This window comes from Camelus ferus, chromosome 10 (genome assembly GCF_009834535.1).
Source record: "Camelus ferus isolate YT-003-E chromosome 10, BCGSAC_Cfer_1.0, whole genome shotgun sequence".
Taxonomy (NCBI): Eukaryota; Metazoa; Chordata; class Mammalia; order Artiodactyla; family Camelidae; genus Camelus; species Camelus ferus.
Window position 1 is genome coordinate 48,786,226 of NC_045705.1, and position 13,298 is coordinate 48,799,523.

Sequence of the window (13,298 nt, forward strand, 5' to 3'; positions counted from 1 at the left end):
CTTATTCCCCAACCTAAGGCACAAGGCAGGGGCTTTCTAGGGCCCTTGGGTCCCAACTGATAATACCAGCTGTATGTCTGGTGCTGTGTGATGTCCTGAAGTTACTGAAGGTAAGATACAATTTGGTGAGTATTTTAAGGACACATAAACACCCAATCAGAGAACTGTTTAATAAGTCTTATAACAAAAAAATATACCAGCTGCTGTGAGAGCACAGAAAACTGATGACTATCAGAAGAAAGTCAAAGTTTTCACAAAGAGGTAACATTTGAACTAAGCCTTGAAAAGCATGAATTTGCTTGCTGACTGTCAGATGAGGGGTGGGGAAAAGGGGCAGGAAAGCCATTTCAGCCACAGGAACAGTTTGGATAAGTCACAGAGGTGCATAGCACAGAGAGGCGGGTTCTGCTCAGCATAGGACGTGTTAGGGGCAATGGCAGATGATGAGACTAGAGATGATAGACAAGGCTCAGATCATAAAGGACAGGCTGAAGCATCTGAACTTTATCTTGTAGGGAATGAAGAACTACTAAGGATTTTAAGAAGGTAAGTGAAACAATCAGATTTGCATTTGGAAAAACCTCCGGCCACAGTTTGGAGAATGGATTGTGGGTATGGGAGACCAGTTAGGAGCCTGTCGTAGGAGTAAAAATCAAAAATTATTTTGACAAGATGAGATGTGGAGCATGGGACAGTGTGGGGACATGTGAAAGCCTTCAAAAAAAAAAAAGTAACAGGTTTCCCTAAGGGCAGGTTCTGCTCCACTAAGGTAAGTTGGATTACCAATTCTGCTTTTCCTCATAGAAAACAGGAGTGATTATCCTTACTTTTCTTATCTGAAAGTGTTACTGAAATGGCAATGAAAAGTAATATGTAAAGTCATGTACAAATGGGTGATGGAGTAGTTATTAATAGTATTTTCATTGTGATCTTCATCCACAAAACATAAACCATGGGGCTAAACGATGTGAAATCACCTCTTTTATGGACTTTAAAAAAAAAAGGCAAAGTCATGTGATTCAACCTAATAATGTGAGGGTTAACGTAGTTTTTCCTGTTACTTCCTGCCTCCCTTTAGGCTGTATCGTTGCCTTTGCTTTTCTTTTCTTTCTTTCTTTCTTTCTTTTTTTTTTTAAAGGTGAGTGATTCATTTCATCAAGGGGATTTCCAGGAATGCTAGGGAGGCAAGTGTGGTAGAAAGTATGCAGGCTTTGGAGTCAAATAAACCTGGAATCAGATTTTCCTCTAATTTATTAACTGTGATCTTGGGCAAGTCAGTTTGTTTCATCTAGAAATAAATAATGCCTGCTTTAATTAATTTTCTTAATTAAATAAGAAAATTCATGCCTTGCTACTGTGTGGCATGTAAAGGGTGTCAAATAAAAGTGTGTCTCAGCTGTTCCCTACACCCCCATCTCCTCATTTGTCCTACTTGTTCACGGAGGGTGTGGCTTAGAACTCTAGTTACATGCTCCCTTGTGTCCCAGAAAAGCTGAATTAACAGCTATATACCAGTGTGTGTGAAAATTTTACAGTTCTCATAACTTCAAGCCAAAACCTTTTAAATGAGGTGACCATTTAAACTATCAAATATCATTTCATGGAATTGCTTTAATGTACAATTTGTGTCAAATTTTTCCAGAATGCCACAAGCCTCATCACTTTTCGCCTCGTTCAGGAAGTTACTCATTTAGCCCAGAATGCCAATAAACTCATACATACAGACTGTGTCATATTCCCCTAGAAGTGTCATCACCTTTTTTTTCCTTTTAATGTGATAACTGCTTTTTGCAAAGGAAATAGTATTTATTTCCTTATATCCCTAACTCTGATTCCAACCCCAAAAGGTGAACTCACAATTGCTGACCCTCCACATTCCTGGGTCCCAGTAGCACAAATGGATTTCTGCCTCAGTTTCCCTGCTTACCATTTTTTTTCCCTGTTAAGGAGTTTTATTTTTGCACTAATTCAGTGGGTTTTTTAATTGAGCTCCTGCTTTGTGCAAGTGTCTTCTTGTCACAGCTTGTACATGGTGAACAAGACAGACAACATCTTTCTGTTCATTAGCTTACATTTCTATGACAACAATCAAATAAGGTGTTTTCAAAGTGGATGAGTGCTGTAAAGGAAATAAATAGGCTAATGAGATAGATAGTTGTTAGTAGATGGAGGGTAACTTAGAAGGATTGTCAGAGAAGTAAAGAGGTTAAAAGGCCCTGAGGTGGAAGTGAGTTTGGCATATTTGAGGAAATGAGTGGGTGGTGGTGTGTTTTGTTTTGTATTTTCTTTTTTGCGACAGAGGGATAAAATGGTAGAAGATGCAGTAGGAGAGGTAGGCAGGAGAGAGACAAAAATTATTCTCTGAGCTCTGGCCTCGCTCCCTTGGAGGGTTGGACTCTGCATCTAGCCACTGTGCAAGACCTTCCTTTAAACCAGAAGTGAGCCATACAGAACTATGCCATGACTGCCAATCTGACTCCATCTCTGTTTCATGGAACCTGACTGCCTTGCCCTGCTCTCTTAAATTTTCCCCTGGCTGAACTCAAGCCAGAGTTCTTGGATGGCCTCTTTTTAACTTAAAAATTAATTACTGCTATATAATGTCCACTCACCAAAGATAGAAAATGAAGAAAGGCAAAAATTTTTTAAAACTGTCCACGATCTCACCACCCAGAAATAAATACTGGTTAGCATTTTTGGATATAACATTTCAGATATGTATTCATTTATATACTTTTTAATTCAAAAAATTATTATAATGTGACTTTTTTATACAAATGGTATAAACTTCTGTATCAATAAGTCAGTGTCTGCATCTCCATTACTTTATTATTTTTTTTTTGCATCTCCATTACTTTAAATAGTTTCTGTCATGCTGATGATACACCACAGTTGATTCATTGTTTTGGGAACTAATAATAATTATGACAGTCATAGTAGTTAATACATATTAGGAATGCTGGTAATTTTATACACATTGTTTCTGAGGTAAAGAATGTTAAGTGACTTGCCTACCACCACATAGATAATAAGTAACAGACAGTGCTGAAGCCGAAATGACATGTGCTAAGCATGTACTGTTGGCATGTACTGGTGCTAGTCTCAGCAGGAAGATAACCTGCTGTTGCTCTTCAGCCACACAAGTCAGAACTCTGTAGCCCTTCAGCGACTACTGTGGGAGATAGGCATCTGGATACCTGCTCCCACCAAGGTTGCACATAATGTGTACAGAAATCAGAGTGCTATTAGGAAGGAGGAGATGGATGCTGGACCACCAAAATTTGGCACCAAAATTGTTCTCTTGCCTTAGGCTGCAGTCCAGTCCCATGTTCCAGTGCCCCTCTGAGATGGCTCCCCCCCCTTACCTTCTCTGAGGCTCAATTTCTTCATCTATAGAATAGATATACCATGTTTTTTTTTTTTTTTTAATTACTATTGGCTATTAAATAGGAATAGGGCCCAGCCCTGGGTGACCAAGTTTCCAGGAATGAGGTGGGTCCTCAGCAATGCCCTTTGAAAAAGTGAGAAAGGAACTGTCAGAGTTTGGGATCTAAGGGATTTAGGAGGAAGGGAACCAGACAGGATCTGGTTTTTCCTCAAGGTTATTGAAGGAAACAGTGAAGGGAGAAGGGGTGTGTAACAAGTCACGATTCCTTAGAGCCCTGCTGGTTTCCTGGGAGAACTGCTCACGGGTTGACCCACTGGCCTCTCGTTGGTTCTCACATAAGGCAGGGCACTAATAGGCCTCATCAGACAGTTGGGAAGAGGCTAGGAGGCAGAAACAAGTAGGATGCCTCATAGCTGGGGGATCTAAACTATATGTCTGCACCCTGACAGTAAAGTGTTGATGGCAAATTGCGAAGGGACTAAGCAAAAATGGTGTTTTTCCCATGGCAGCCAGGCCCCTAGCAAAGCAAAGAGAATAAGTCCTGTGTGGGACCAAAGAATCTGCTTTCCCTTTCCAGGAGCACTCAGGAGGTAGCATGTAACTGCCTGTCTGCGGCCCTGGGTTCTGGTTGGGTTTCCACCACTAACTGCGAGTGGAATATCCTCTTTTCTGGCTTAATCTTCAAGGCCGAGCTCAAATGCCACCTCTGCTATAAAACTCTCTCAGGCTCTCCCTAATTGTTTTTTCTTCTGTGCACACACAGTACTCTCTGTTCCATGATTGTGCCACGCAGCACAACTAAGCATGTTACCATGTCTGTCTCCTCCATTCGTCTATGAACTCCAATGTTATGGACTGTGTCTGATTCATCTTACCATCCCCTTTCCAACTTTGTAACTGACAGAGGATTAACACTCAGTGAGGTTTCTTGAATAAATGAACCTGTAAAATGGAGATAGCATTTGCCGCCTTTCTCCCAGACTGTTCTAAAGTGAGAGTCAAGAATTAAGAACTTTTGCTAACATGCTACCATTAACTCACTGTGCAATAATTGATAATAACAACTCACATGTGGGCAACACTTTACAATTTACAGTGCAGTTTTGCATCCATTATTTATTCGATCCTCATAGTAAACCAGTTATGACTTTATCATTTTACATGGGAAAACAGCTTAGAGAAGTGAAGTAATTGGCTAAGGTTGCTCAACAAGTAAGTGATGAGGCCAGAAATGGAACTCTGACCTTTGACCCAGAGCCTGCTCTCTATTACATGTTATTACTTTTACTTTTACTGCTGTAATAACCCTTGATTCATTGTAAAACAAGTAAACAGGCAAAAACCTCTCCTATAAACTGTTACGTTCCTGGCACATTATTACTCTCTTCATCTCCTGCTAAATGGAAACTTGGCTCTCTCTCAAAGCCACACCTCCCATATTATATTTTCTTCAAGTCTGTTGATTAGAAGCTGCCTATTTTCAGATATTCCACTGGGGCCTCCACTGGCCATCCCATCATTCCCCACTGACACTAATCTACCACCACACTTCTGTCGCATACAAAATTTACTTCTCCTTTGAGGCTTAAGTCGTCCTGCTCAGCCCATCAGACACTGCCCTAGGACCTTGACGTTTGAATGAGTGATCCAAGAGTGGAAGGAACAAGGGGAGGGCTTCTCTTTGAGCCTTGTGCCATCTACGCTATCTGCAGTGGTTTTATTCTGACCACCTCAGTCCCTAAAGTCTTCTCCATTTCAAGTCCTGCCATCACCCAGGAGACTTCACTATGTGAAACCATTTAACATGCTAACCTCTTTTTCCTTAATGTTGGCAATAATAACTACCACCTCACAACCAAGATTATACCCTGGACCTGCTCAAGAACTGGAACCACTCCACTTTAGAGATCTTACAGTCTAGTATACTAAATCTCAGACTGTCATCTCCTGGTTCCCAAGCTCTCTCATTTGTTTATTCCCACCATACCTGCTCCTTGATGTCCAGGATACCACCAGGCTTTTGGCCTCACTGTTTTCTCCCAAGTCCACCACTCCCCTTAGTATTTCCCTTCCTTCCCTACTCTGCCTAGAGCTTATAGTGCTGCATGAAAACCAACATTGTCCTCTTTCTGCCATACCCTGTCTGAAAAGTCCAGACTTTGTATCAGTCCAACCATCTGCCTTCTCCACCTATACCTAGGCCGCTGAGTGCAACCATGCAGATTAGCTCTAAAGCAATTCTGTGATCTTCATCCTTGGCAGGGCTCTGATAGGTATTGCCACCTTGGTCATCTCTTCACAGTAGGTATGAATTAATTACCAAAACCGATTAAGAAAAAAACAGAAAAACTGGTTTAACAAATATTTATTTATCTATTAAATGCCAGGCAATGCACTACATGTTAAATACGTACAGTAGACAAAAGCAACACAGTGCCGACCTTCATAAAATTGTAGTCTAGCACAGAAGAGAGACCTTGTCCACTATATACAAACATATAGTTACAGTTGTGAAGAGTGCTGCAAAGGAAAAAACTCCAGGTATAAGAGCATACAATAGGAAGACCTACCCTACTCTGAAGGAGGGCCTCCCTGGGAAGGTGACATTTAATTTCAGGCCTAAAGGAAGGGTTTGAATTTGCTTAGTGAAAGGAACAGAAATGGAATGGAAAGGCTTTCCAGGTAGAGGGAAGGATATCTGTGAAGGGCCTGAGACAGGAAGGAAGAAGTGAATGAAAGGGGCCTTGTGAAAGTATATGGAGGGGATTGAGGGCAAGGTTGGAAAAGTCAATGTGAATCACATCAAGGGTCCTTTTAAGGATTTCAAACCAATGTAGGGTTTCGTGAAAAAGATGGGATTATCTCATTTGTCTGGTCTTTTGAAAAAGGTCAACCCCCTTTGTAGTATGTTGAAAGGGTTGAGTGGAGGTAAGTAAACCAGATAAAAACCTATTATAAATTGTCCACTTAAGGGCTGATGACTTAGTGTAGATAGACTTGAGAACCTTCTCTAAACTCCAAAAGGCCCATAACCTGCTTCTATCCCTCCCACCACCACCACTACTGGTGCCACTTTTGGTAATTGATTTGTTTCCTACTTCTTAGGAAGCTAAAAATATCAGGTGTGAACTTCCCCAGTTTCCTGCCTGTATACCCACATATTAGCTAACTGCACTTCCTTCCCTTCCTTCCTGCCAGTCTCAAAGAAAGACGGCCAGATCTTCTTTCTGAAGCCCGTCGTTCCCCCTTACACCATCTCCAGGACCAGTACCATGCTCCATTGCTTATCCACTCCTGTCCTGTAAACAAACAGAAAAACAAAATTCACTTTCTGCCACCCTAGGAACTGCCTTATTTCTCTCCTTCCCTTTATAACAAACTGTATATAGGCTACACTCCCCATGTCAGGGATAGTGGTGCTCACCAAGTATCCCTGATACTCCCCACATTCCCCAGCTCTTTCAACGTTAGGCAGGCCTACGTGACTAGTATCTCATTCTGTACCGAAGCATAGAGTAGCTGGCAAGTGACCCTCCAACGAGTTACTCAGCGGCCACGGCAATTGTGGAGGGAGTTCTGTCTTCCAGAAGTTACAGTTTCAAGATGATGGAGCCTCCATTACTTTGATTAAGTGACTCTGTAGAGCAATTCCCCCAATATGTACAGTATAAGAAAGAAACACTGTAAGTCGCTGTAATTTGGGGGTGGTTTGTTACTACAGCATAGCCTGGCCTAACTAATACATTTACTGCCTCTACTTCCTCACCTCCTGTGCACTGTTTTATAAAGAATTTCATTATTTCTGACATACTTTTAGCCCTCAGACTCCTCCTCTGCATTGACATTTTACTCAGGCAAATGCCACCACAATTCTTTTATTGTTAAATCATGTAATTTCATTTCTCTGTACTATATGACCTAGTTGGCTACTCTCTTCTTGAAGCATCTTCTCTTCTGGCTGCTGTGATGCTAGCATCTCTTGGTTTTCCTCTGATTTCTCTAGAACATCAGTTTTGGAGGTCAATTTTTTTCTCACACTGTCAAAGTGTAACTGAATTGCTTTTTTCAAGTTAAAGCCCCACTAGAAGACTTCTATGACTTTCCAAATCTACACTTATTAAACTGACATTTGAGACCCTCTAGCCACAACCTATCTTTCCATCTTTAGCTTCAGATATTCTTCTTTACTCAGCCTACACTTTACCAGTACGAGCTTGATGAGCTCTCCTCCTCTGACCTTCATCAGGCAGTTTCCGGCAACTGTCACATGCTTCTGTCCTGCTTTCTCCTGTCAAATAATTTAGACATGTGTGCAAAGATGCTTGTACAAGGATTGCTTATAATAGCAAAATATTGGAAATGACCTAAATGTCCATCTCTAGGTGACTGCTTAAACAGATTATGGTAAATTTATGCGATGTGCACTATGAAGACAAGAATGATAGTGTACAGACATGGAAATTGTTCACAGTTTATTAAGTATATAAGTCAGTGAAGTATACATCATCTCATATTTGTTAAAATACACAGAAAATATTTGGAAGAGTATACATCAAAATGTTAATGGTCAGAAGTTAAAAAAATAGATAAATTAGATTTCTTTTTCTTCTGATAAGGGACTTGTAACCAGAACATATTAATAATTCTTACAACTCAATAATGAAAAGACAACACAATTTTAAAAATGGGCAAAGGATCTAAATAGACATTTCTCTAGAAAAGGTATACAAATGGCCAATAAGCACATGAAAAGACAATCAACATCATAAGACATCAGGGAAATGCAAAACAAAACCACAATGAGATACCACTTCATATCTACTAGGATAACTATAGTCAAAAGGACAGGTATAACAAGTGTTAACAAGGATCTGGAGAAACTGACATCCTCATACACTGCTATTAAGAGTATAAAATAGTGCTGCTGCTTTGGAAAATAGTCTGGGAGTTCCTCAAAAAGTTAAATTACGTTACCGTACAACCCAGTGGTTCCATTCCTAGGTATAAATTCAAGAGAAATGAAAATGCATCCCCACAAAAGCTTATACATGGATGTTCACAGCAACATTATTCATAATAGCCAAAAAGCAGAAACAATCTAAACATCTATCAACATAAATATGGTATATATTCATACAATAGAATACTATTTGACAATAAAAAGTAATGAAGTCCTGATATATAGTACAGCCTGGATGAACCTTGAAAACATTATGCTATGTGAAAGAAGCCAGTCACAAGGACCACGTATTGTATGATTCTATTTAAATGAAAGATCTGGAATAGGCAAATCTATAGTAACAGCAAGGAGATTCATGATTGCCTATGGCTGAATAGGTAGGGGCATTGAGGGGAAATAAGAAGTGACTGCTAATGGGTACAGAGTTTCTTTTGAGGTGATGAAAATGTTCTAAAATTAATTGTGATGATGGTTGCACAACTCTGAATATACTAAAACCCATTGAATTGTACACTTTACATGGATAAATTGTATGGTATGTATGGAATTGTATGGAGTTATATCATTAAAACTGAGATTTAACTTAAAGTTTAATTTAATTTAAAGATGTTTTAATTTGAAGATGTTAATGGTATTGTTCTTATATGTTCTTAACCAGAACATATTAATAATTCTTACAACTCAATAATGAAAAGACAACACAATTTTAAAAATGGGCAAAGGATCTAAATAGACATTTCTCTAGAAAAGGTATACAAATGGCCAATAAGCACATGAAAAGACAATCAACATCATAAGACATCAGGGAAATGCAAAACAAAAAGGGGTAGAAGCATCAGTAGGGAAAGAGGGGAAAGGGTTTGTAAGAAATTCATATACAACTCTGGCTTAAGCGAAGGAAAGTGAGGAATTTATGGGAAGACTATTGGGGTAGTTCACAGAATCCAGTGAATTACTGAATAACCAAATCTTGGCAGGGAAGGAATGAGGGCAGCTCTGGGAATTTTGATGGTCCAAGTTTCAGATTCCCAGAAGGAGAGTATTTGATTGTCTCAGCTTGGGTTAGGTGCCTACCCCTGAATCAGTCAACTCTGGGTAAAAGAAACAGGATCAAATAGCAAGGACCTGATTGCAGGAGGCCTTTGCTTGTGTATCTGATTCATTTTCACAGTAAAAGGACAACAGCTATAAATGGAGAAGATAAACAGACACAAAGAAGTACTTACTATAAGTAAGTCAAAAAAGCAAGGTCCAGAACAAGTTGTCTAGTAAGACTCATTTTTCACTAAAAATTCATAAAATGTGCAAACAGGGCCCAGGCAAGTGATATATATGAGTGTTACCTGTGTAAGACTGTAGCACATGCTATAACTAGCAAGCCGGAGGGTCCCACATTTAAAGGGAGCGGATGCAACTCCATTCCAGCCGATTTTGTCCTGCTGGAATGCAAGTCCGCTGTTGCCAGATCTTTGGGTTTTTCAAGCAAAGCCAAAAACACTTGATTTTTATTTGAAACTTCCTGAATTTAAAAACCCTCTAGGGGCTAAACAAAAATCTCTATAAGCTGTGTCTGTCTGCAGGTTCCAGTTTGCAACTTCTGTTCTATATATTTGTGTATAAATAGAAAGTGGTTGAGACAGACCTGAGCTTGTACCTGCTGTATGATCTTGGATAAGTTATTTCCTCTCTAACACGTAAAATGAGGACAATAATTTGAACCTCAGGGTTGCATCCATTAGTTAACAAAAGTGTTAAGAGCTTTCAGTTAAAGATGATGGACTGAATGCACACATATAATTTTGCTCTCTTCCCAAAACCCATTAAAACCAGAGTAAAGGGATTTAGAGTAACAGAGTTTCACAAGGATGGAGGAAAAGGAGAGGACACAACAGCAATAAAAATTTGGAATCTGGAAAGCAGATGGACAAGTGGTAAACTGACTTGGCAGAGCTAAGAAACGAAATCCTACATATAAAGAGGGAAAAGCAGAGAACCAACCTGATCTACACTACAGAATCTTCAAAAAGCTCAGGAACTGAGGACAAAGGAAGTGGGAAATAAATTTAGGAAAATTGAATACTGCCTAAGAAGCATATTCATAGAGTCTACTTCATATTTTATCCCCCTGAATGACAGACAACCTTTACTGCACTCTAGCGGAAGACTGAAGGATTATTCTCTAGAAAGGATTTTTTAAAAAGAAGAAGAGTCCCTGTATTAATGGGTGCATGGCACAATTATAGACTAATAAATCTGTGTCTACTAAAGGCTGAATGCTGAGATCTCCCAGCTCCTGTTCCATTCCTGGCTCCCAGAAGGTAGGCAGCCAGGTATCCACCCTCCCAACAGATGATTAAAACATTTTTCTGGAGAATCTGATCAGCCAAGGGGGAAACAAATACAGCATACTGTCACTGGGGGTTCCCTGACAAATGGCCTAGTCAGATCATCCCACATTGAAACTCCAAATCAACAAGCCTTACCCACATGCTCAGAGCTTCAGATCTATTTTGTGTCCCTTCTTCAACAAGAGCAGACAATCAGAGATGAACAAACTTCTAAGTAAAACGTCTAACAGGAAATATAAAGACCAAAACAAACAGGCAGATTAAAGTAAGTTAAGGGAGAGAAAGATAATACAGGAAAAGGAAAACTTCTAAATCAGTATCATTAATATGTTCAAAGAGATAAGAGGCAACATTTCCTTGCTATTTTTCAACAAAGGAATATTCAGAAAACAAAACAGGGCCCATGGAAATTAAAACCATGGTAGCAGAAATGAAAAATTCAATAGGAAGACTGGAACTTAAAAGTGAGAAAATCTCCCAGAAAGTTAAGGGGAGAATTCAAAGAGATGGAAGGTAGGAGAGAAAAGATAAGAAAATTAAAAGACCAGTCCACAGTTCTGATACTCAAATAACAGGCACTCAAAGAACAGGAGTAACTGAGGGCAGAAAAGCATAAAAGAAATATCTCAAGAAATTTTCCCAGAACTACGGGTCTTGGTTTTCCAGAATGAAAGGATTCACAGAGTATCTGGCACATTGAATGAAAATATATCCATATATGGCAGTTCGTGAAATTCAGAACACCATTGTGTAATTTTAGAACACCAAACACAAAGAGAAGATTCTAAAAGCTTTCAGGAAGAAGGAGTAGGTTACATACACTCTCAGGAATCAGAATGACTTTAGGATTCTTAATAGCAACATTGGAAGCAAGAATGGATGATGGAGCCATGCCTTAAAAATTCTGTAGGCAAATCGTTTCTGACTGAGAATTCTATAGCCTGCCAAACTATAATCAAGTGTGAGGATAGAACAAAGAAATTTTCAGATATGCCATCTCTGAAATGCACCCTTTCTCCCTAAAATAAGAAAATGCTAAACCAAGAAAACAGAAGTTCCAACAAGGAAAAAGATGAAGAGTAACTGAAAGGTGGCAATAAAGAGAAATCCTAGGATTGCAGCTTTGCACTAGGTATAGAGGGCAACCAGTCCTAATGAGAGTAAGGTGATTCAAAAGAGGAATGTTGTGGGCTATTATCAGGCTAAAACTGATGAAGGCACTGGTACATATGATCTCCCAAATAAGGGCGTAACCCAAGAAAAAGGAAGATACCAACTCCAGGCAACAGGAACTCCAACTCAGGAAAAGGAGGAAAGAAGAAGAAGAATTCCCAGGATGACAGGGAAGTCCCAGAAAGACAGCTGAGCAGGAGAGCTAGCATGCAAACATTTCAGACAGGAAAACGAAGGTCTCCAGGAGGAGTGTCTTCAAGAGAAAAATTGGACCTGATAGATTACCTGATGCCATTGACCACGAGGAAAGCTGTAGTGGAGGATTATTGGAAGCTATCAGAAGAATTAGCTATAGGTAATAATTACAAAGAAAATTAAGCACATGAAGAAACCAAAGCTGTGTTAACTTTAGGAAAAGCAAAAGTATGAAAAAGTATATAATTTTGGTATACTTCAGTGGTCAGTTGTAAATAGCATTTGCATTGCATAATAATAAAAACACTGAATACCAATTTAGCCAAAAATTGTAATAAAATTCTATTGGGAGGATGGAAGAAAAGAAATAGAAGGAATGGAGGTAAAGAGAACTAAATCTTGGTTTAAAAAAAATCAATAGAAGGTAGCAATAAGAACATATTATTTAAGAAAAACAGGTATTTATAAATGCCAGAAGAAACAGCTGAGTCTAAAATGGTTATTTCTGGGGAAGGATACTTAGGGGAATGGGGAGGGGAGAGGCGGGGTAAGAGATTATTGTTTTACATTAGGTGTCTCAGAAGAGTAGGATTGGCAGGAAAAGGGTTTTATTTACCACTTTGTATTCACTGTACTATTCAAAATTTTATAATAAGTATTCATTACTTTTGTAATTATAATAAAAAATAATAAAACCAACATGCTGTCCCTATTTTCTGCCTTCCTGGGGATTTCATCTCCAGGCTGTTGAGACACCCAAGGAAATTCTCACCGTCACCAGTGTCAAGACCTGTTCATGGGTTTGTTTCCTTTAAGCTTGAATGACAGTAGGGCAGTGGCTCTGTGGGTGCCACACTGTGGTTTCGCTCTTCACTCAAGAGCCCATCTCAGTTTTCAGCACACTTCTATCTTCATGCCATCTCCAAAGGGCAGGAAACTCTGGCTCCCTCAGCTAAGTTCGCCACAGTCCTGTACACCAAAGAGCCTTTATCAGACCATGTCCTGCTGTGCAGTGTATTTTGTCTATTTTGCAGTTTTCTCCTTTAGTGCTTACCTTGTTCCCACTAGACAGCCTGTTCCATTTATGTACCCCCAGTTCCCAGGATAGGTATTTCCTGGAGTATAATGTCATAATTGTAACTATTTAAGTTTGTGTTTGGACCACACAAGAGAAAAACATCCTGAAATTATATATATGAATTATATATGTAGTTTTTGCTTCTGGCTTCTTTCA